Source organism: Schistocerca gregaria, unplaced genomic scaffold (genome assembly GCF_023897955.1).
Source record: "Schistocerca gregaria isolate iqSchGreg1 unplaced genomic scaffold, iqSchGreg1.2 ptg001594l, whole genome shotgun sequence".
Lineage (NCBI taxonomy): Eukaryota > Metazoa > Arthropoda > Insecta > Orthoptera > Acrididae > Schistocerca > Schistocerca gregaria.
Genome location: NW_026062872.1, coordinates 32,501 through 39,953, shown reverse-complemented (window position 1 = coordinate 39,953; position 7,453 = coordinate 32,501). Strand labels below are relative to the sequence as shown.

The 7,453-nt window shown below is 50.8% G+C and overlaps 1 non-coding gene across 1 annotated transcript; it reads right to left on the bottom strand.

Moving 5' to 3' along the window:
• Positions 1 to 453: 453 nt before the first annotated feature.
• Positions 454 to 2,346, bottom strand: LOC126333443 (small subunit ribosomal RNA). The gene has a single exon (XR_007564207.1). It is a non-coding gene; the product is annotated as a small subunit ribosomal RNA (ribosomal RNA).
• Positions 2,347 to 7,453: the final 5,107 nt, after the last annotated feature.

The window sequence follows — 7,453 nt, the reverse complement described above, 5'->3', positions numbered from 1 at the left end:
ATGTTCATCGTGTCCTGCAGTTCACATGTCGACGCGCAATTTGCTGCGTTCTTCATCGACCCACGAGCCGAGTGATCCACCGTCCTGGGTGATCTTTTCCTTTTCAGTCTCCCACTGTCTCTTTCAAGACAGTAGCATTTGCGGGACTGAGGCGTCTGACGGCCCCTGTTCCACTATTTTTTTTGTGTCCAACGGCCTCACAGCCGATGGGCGTCGTACGGCTCCACACCGGAGCGGACAGGCACTCGGGCGAACGTCATTCAAAACCGGCGCCAGGCGCCAGGTACCGCAGGCCAGCCGCTCCAGAGCTTCAGCGCTCGTACCACACAACAACAACACTTCCGCTAGTTTTGAGAGGCACGCGTGGTTCCGCACGCGGCGCACGGCCACTGCCGTACAGGTAGCGTGTTGCGCGACACGACACGCACATCGAAAGACATGCAGTCTAGTCGGTAATGATCCTTCCGCAGGTTCACCTACGGAAACCTTGTTACGACTTTTACTTCCTCTAAATGATCAAGTTTGGTCATCTTTCCGGTAGCATCGGCAACGACAGAGTCGATGCCGCGTACCAGTCCGAAGACCTCACTAAATCATTCAATCGGTAGTAGCGACGGGCGGTGTGTACAAAGGGCAGGGACGTAATCAACGCGAGCTTATGACTCGCGCTTACTGGGAATTCCTCGTTCATGGGGAACAATTGCAAGCCCCAATCCCTAGCACGAAGGAGGTTCAGCGGGTTACCCCGACCTTTCGGCCTAGGAAGACACGCTGATTCCTTCAGTGTAGCGCGCGTGCGGCCCAGAACATCTAAGGGCATCACAGACCTGTTATTGCTCAATCTCGTGCGGCTAGAAGCCGCCTGTCCCTCTAAGAAGAAAAGTAATCGCTGACAGCACGAAGGATGTCACGCGACTAGTTAGCAGGCTAGAGTCTCGTTCGTTATCGGAATTAACCAGACAAATCGCTCCACCAACTAAGAACGGCCATGCACCACCACCCACCGAATCAAGAAAGAGCTATCAATCTGTCAATCCTTCCGGTGTCCGGGCCTGGTGAGGTTTCCCGTGTTGAGTCAAATTAAGCCGCAGGCTCCACTCCTGGTGGTGCCCTTCCGTCAATTCCTTTAAGTTTCAGCTTTGCAACCATACTTCCCCCGGAACCCAAAAGCTTTGGTTTCCCGGAGGCTGCCCGCCGAGTCATCGGAGGAACTGCGGCGGATCGCTGGCTGGCATCGTTTATGGTTAGAACTAGGGCGGTATCTGATCGCCTTCGAACCTCTAACTTTCGTTCTTGATTAATGAAAACATACTTGGCAAATGCTTTCGCTTCTGTTCGTCTTGCGACGATCCAAGAATTTCACCTCTAACGTCGCAATACGAATGCCCCCGCCTGTCCCTATTAATCATTACCTCGGGTTCCGAAAACCAACAAAATAGAACCGAGGTCCTATTCCATTATTCCATGCACACAGTATTCAGGCGGGCTTGCCTGCTTTAAGCACTCTAATTTGTTCAAAGTAAACGTGCCGGCCCACCGAGACACTCAACAAAGAGCACCCTGGTAGGATTTAAACGGGGTCCGCCTCGGGACGCGAAAGCACCCCTTCGGCTCGCCCCACCGGCAGGACGTCCCACGATACATGCCAGTTAAACACCGACGGGCGGTGAACCAACAGCGTGGGACACAAATCCAACTACGAGCTTTTTAACCGCAACAACTTTAATATACGCTATTGGAGCTGGAATTACCGCGGCTGCTGGCACCAGACTTGCCCTCCAATAGATACTCGTTAAAGGATTTAAAGTGTACTCATTCCGATTACGGGGCCTCGGATGAGTCCCGTATCGTTATTTTTCGTCACTACCTCCCCGTGCCGGGAGTGGGTAATTTGCGCGCCTGCTGCCTTCCTTGGATGTGGTAGCCGTTTCTCAGGCTCCCTCTCCGGAATCGAACCCTGATTCCCCGTTACCCGTTACAACCATGGTAGGCGCAGAACCTACCATCGACAGTTGATAAGGCAGACATTTGAAAGATGCGTCGCCGGTACGAGGACCGTGCGATCAGCCCAAAGTTATTCAGAGTCACCAAGGCAAACGGACCAGACAAGCCAATCCGATTGGTTTTGATCTAATAAAAGCGTCCCTTCCATCTCTGGTCGGGACTCTGTTTGCATGTATTAGCTCTAGAATTACCACAGTTATCCAAGTAACGTGGGTACGATCTAAGGAACCATAACTGATTTAATGAGCCATTCGCGGTTTCACCTTAATGCGGCTTGTACTGAGACATGCATGGCTTAATCTTTGAGACAAGCATATGACTACTGGCAGGATCAACCAGGGAGCTGCGTCAACTAGAGCTGAGCAGCCGGCCGCCCGGGAGTGTGTCCCGGGGGCCCGCGCGAACACGCAAGCGTCCGCTCAATTATTCTGCAAACAGGAGGAGGCCGAGCTCCCCTGCACGATACACCTCGAAACCCTCTCAGGTCCCGGCGGCGCGCAGCGCCGTCCTAGGTACTTGGTCGGTTTCGAGAGAGGCGCAATCGCCCGGAGTTAGGCGAGTAGACGGTTTTAGTGCGAACACCCTTGCTCCCAACTGAGCTTGCCGCTGCCGACAGAGGCCCGGGAGCGTGCTGTCGTGGCATTGCCGGCGGGAGACAACACGCGCCACCTATGGTGACCGGCAGCTCCAACGCCAGCGCCACACAAGGGCAAAGCCCCACTTGGGTGCAGAAGCGAACTCTCCCAGCACAGCGCACGCGCCAACACGTCCGCACAACTGCGATACAAACCACCTGCGAGAACCGCTGGGGCGACCGAGCAGCAGACGGCGTCGCGGCGCCGAGTGCCAGGCGGCGGCGCATCCTCAACGCACACAGTCCTCAATCAGACCAGCACACTGCAGATGTCCACCGCGCTTCGCACCGGGCTCGGCTGAACCAACTTTGGCCGCCAGGCGCCGCGTGCAGGGTGCGCCGCAGCGTAGCTGCGCCGCCTGCCGGGCCCGTCGGCTGGCGCTCCTGCCACTCGGCGCCCCCCACCAGCCGCCTGTTGCGCGTGCGCCCACGCAGCGCGCGGCCAACACGCCGGGCGGCCCCCCTTCACCGGCCGGGAACAGTCCCACCAAGCCACCGCCGCGTATCGCTTCATACCCACATGGGCCTAGTCACGCGTGTGGATGTGGCGGGTACCGCTGAAACAACCGGTTAATAGCTGTACCGATCGTCGCCATCACAGATTCACCTCCAGCGTGAACAACCGCTCAACAACGGATTTCCAGTTCATTTGCGTATCTTGGGCAGTAAACGTAGATGTCCACCTACATTTGCGAATTCAACAATTCTTGCATGCCAGGATGTCATGTGTCACGACACGCTACATCAGACCACATACACACTGCGACATGTGCAGAAGAGAACACGTGGAAGGTGGCCCGCGCACGTATGCGATGTACCTTCCGCGATCCACTGTCAACCGGCATCTGCGGCATGTCCCAGATATGGAACGCGGTCCACCAGGGTAGCACTTTGTGTGAGGCAATACGACAAAGTCGGAATACACGCGTCACTACATCAGACGGCTCACGCTGACCTGACCTGACCTGACTCACCGCACCACCACCCCCAGCGACCCAGGGTGACATACAATGCGTTCGTACGTTCCTCCCACACGCCTCTACGGCGTACCACAGTGCAACCTAGCTGTTATTGGGAGACGAGACAAGTAGCATCAAGCACAACATATGGAAATTGAGATTCGACACCGTTGGGCACAGCCAGCGTACGGTCACACGTATCACACTACTTCACTCTGTACGTAACGACCGATGATCGGTACAGCGTGTGGGTTACGCGTACGACATCAGCGGACAATGGACACAGACCATACCACGACGTACACTGAGGGCGTCGACATCTGAATGCAACTGAACAGCTGCGAGGCTCATTTAACACTCAAACGCCAGACCGACCAGCTTGAGAGGACAGAGACACAAAGAGGGGGACAGAGGGGGACAGAGGGGGGGGAGGGGGGGGGTCGGCGATATAGTCCTATTGCAGTACAATTGACAGTGGATAGCAGGAATATGTGGAAAGTAAGCAACACTCGCAAGACATCTACATGAGGATAACAACGACACCAGAGATTCCGAGCAGTGAACTATGTTAGGCAAAGGGACAACGTGGGTTAGGTTAAGGGACAACGTGGGTTAGGTTAAGGGACAACGTGGGTTAGGTTAAGGGACAACGTGGGTTAGGTTAAGGGACAACGTGGGTTAGGTTAAGGGACAACGTGGGTTAGGTTAAGGGACAACGTGGGTTAGGTTAAGGGACAACGTGGGTTAGGTTAAGGGACAACGTGGGTTAGGTTAAGGGACAACGTGGGTTAGGTTAAGGGACAACGTGGGTTAGGTTAAGGGACAACGTGGGTTAGGTTAAGGGACAACGTGGGTTAGGTTAAGGGACAACGTGGGTTAGGTTAAGGGACAACGTCGGTTAGGTTAAGGGACAACGTGGGTTAGGTTAAGGGACAACGTGGGTTAGGTTAAGGGACAACGTGGGTTAGGTTAAGGGACAACGTGGGTTAGGTTAAGGGACAACGTGGGTTAGGTTAAGGGACAACGTGGGTTAGGTTAAGGGACAACGTGGGTTAGGTTAAGGGACAACGTGGGTTAGGTTAAGGGACAACGTGGGTTAGGTTAAGGGACAACTTGAGTTAGGTTAAGGGACAACTTGAGTTAGGTTAAGGGACAACTTGAGTTAGGTTAAGGGACAACTTGAGTTAGGTTAAGGGACAACTTGAGTTAGGTTAAGGGACAACTTGAGTTAGGTTAAGGGACAACTTGAGTTAGGTTAAGGGACAACTTGAGTTAGGTTAAGGGACAACTTGAGTTAGGTTAAGGGACAACTTGAGTTAGGTTAAGGGACAAATTGAGTTAGGTTAAGGGACAAATTGAGTTAGGTTAAGGGACAAATTGAGTTAGGTTAAGGGACAAATTGAGTTAGGTTAAGGGACAAATTGAGTTAGGTTAAGGGACAAATTGAGTTAGGTTAAGGGACAACTTGAGTTAGGTTAAGGGACAAATTGAGTTAGGTTAAGGGACAACTTGAGTTAGGTTAAGGGACAACTTGAGTTAGGTTAAGGGACAACTTGAGTTAGGTTAAGGGACAACTTGAGTTAGGTTAAGGGACAACTTGAGTTAGGTTAAGGGACAACTTGAGTTAGGTTAAGGGACAACTTGAGTTAGGTTAAGGGACAACTTGAGTTAGGTTAAGGGACAACTTGAGTTAGGTTAAGGGACAACTTGAGTTAGGTTAAGGGACAAATTGAGTTAGGTTAAGGGACAAATTGAGTTAGGTTAAGGGACAAATTGAGTTAGGTTAAGGGACAAATTGAGTTAGGTTAAGGGACAAATTGAGTTAGGTTAAGGGACAACTTGAGTTAGGTTAAGGGACAACTTGAGTTAGGTTAAGGGACAACTTGAGTTAGGTTAAGGGACAACTTGAGTTAGGTTAAGGGACAACTTGAGTTAGGTTAAGGGACAACTTGAGTTAGGTTAAGGGACAACTTGAGTTAGGTTAAGGGACAACTTGAGTTAGGTTAAGGGACAACTTGAGTTAGGTTAAGGGACAACTTGAGTTAGGTTAAGGGACAACTTGAGTTAGGTTAAGGGACAAATTGAGTTAGGTTAAGGGACAAATTGAGTTAGGTTAAGGGACAAATTGAGTTAGGTTAAGGGACAAATTGAGTTAGGTTAAGGGACAACTTGAGTTAGGTTAAGGGACAACTTGAGTTAGGTTAAGGGACAACTTGAGTTAGGTTAAGGGACAACTTGAGTTAGGTTAAGGGACAACTTGAGTTAGGTTAAGGGACAACTTGAGTTAGGTTAAGGGACAACTTGAGTTAGGTTAAGGGACAACTTGAGTTAGGTTAAGGGACAACTTGAGTTAGGTTAAGGGACAAATTGAGTTAGGTTAAGGGACAAATTGAGTTAGGTTAAGGGACAACTTGAGTTAGGTTAAGGGACAACTTGAGTTAGGTTAAGGGACAAATTGAGTTAGGTTAAGGGACAAATTGAGTTAGGTTAAGCGATAATCTGGTACAGCCACAGTTAGGTTAAGCGATAATCTGGTACAGCCACAGTTAGGTTAAGCGATAATCTGGTACAGCCACAGTTAGGTTAAGCGATAATCTGGTACAGCCACAGTTAGGTTAAGCGATAATCTGGTACAGCCACAGTTAGGTTAAGCGATAATCTGGTACAGCCACAGTTAGGTTAAGCGATAATCTGGTACAGCCACAGTTAGGTTAAGCGATAAACTGGTACAGCCACAGTTAGGTTAAGCGATAAACTGGTACAGCCACAGTTAGGTTAAGCGATAAACTGGTACAGCCACAGTTAGGTTAAGCGATAAACTGGTACAGCCACAGTTAGGTTAAGCGATAAACTGGTACAGCCACAGTTAGGTTAAGCGATAAACTGGTACAGCCACAGTTAGGTTAAGCGATAAACTGGTACAGCCACAGTTAGGTTAAGCGATAAACTGGTACAGCCACAGTTAGGTTAAGCGATAAACTGGTACAGCCACAGTTAGGTTAAGCGATAAACTGGTACAGCCACAGTTAGGTTAAGCGATAAACTGGTACAGCCACAGTTAGGTTAAGCGATAAACTGGTACAGCCACAGTTAGGTTAAGCGATAAACTGGTACAGCCACAGTTAGGTTAAGCGATAAAGTTGGTTAAATTTGGTATTGTGTGGGAAGGGGGCAGAGAGAGAGGGGGGGGGGGGTGGATAGTGGTGGCAGTACACGGATGCCTGAGTCACCGTCAGATACGTCACGTCGGTTCGATGCTTGTAGCAAGAGGCTGGCGGATGTGTGTCTCTCACTTCTGCAATTTTTCATGTGGTATAACACGAGGGCGGGGGATGATATTTGGTGCCCCTCTGTGTAGGATGTGTGTTGGTGGTGTTGATTTATCTGAGCAATGGTAGTTGTCGGAGGAGTGGGGTATTGTGCTTTTATAGGTGGACCTACTGCTCTGGTTATCATAGTGTCGACGGTGCAATGTGGCAGAGAGGATGCACTCGACATTGTCGCATTCCAGATGTTTACGTATTGTGTGTCTCCGTTGCAGGCCGAGAGTGGTGCATGTTCGAGTGTCTGGCTGACGTGCGATTCACGTTGTGTGCCCAGTCTTACAGCACGTATAGGGACATTCGCATAAATCATCTATATTTGGCCTTGCATCATTTACTAAGCAGTGCCGTGAGACGACCGAACTATTAGGAAAGTACTGATGTACCGCATAATGTTTACCTTCCACCACACGGCGAGTATCGACTGTGCCCAGCGTTGCCACCGCAGGCAGCGGTCACCGTCACCATTGTGCGGCGGAACGGAACATCTATATCCTCAGAGGAGCACTCTTTGCCGCCGGGCGTCACGTCTC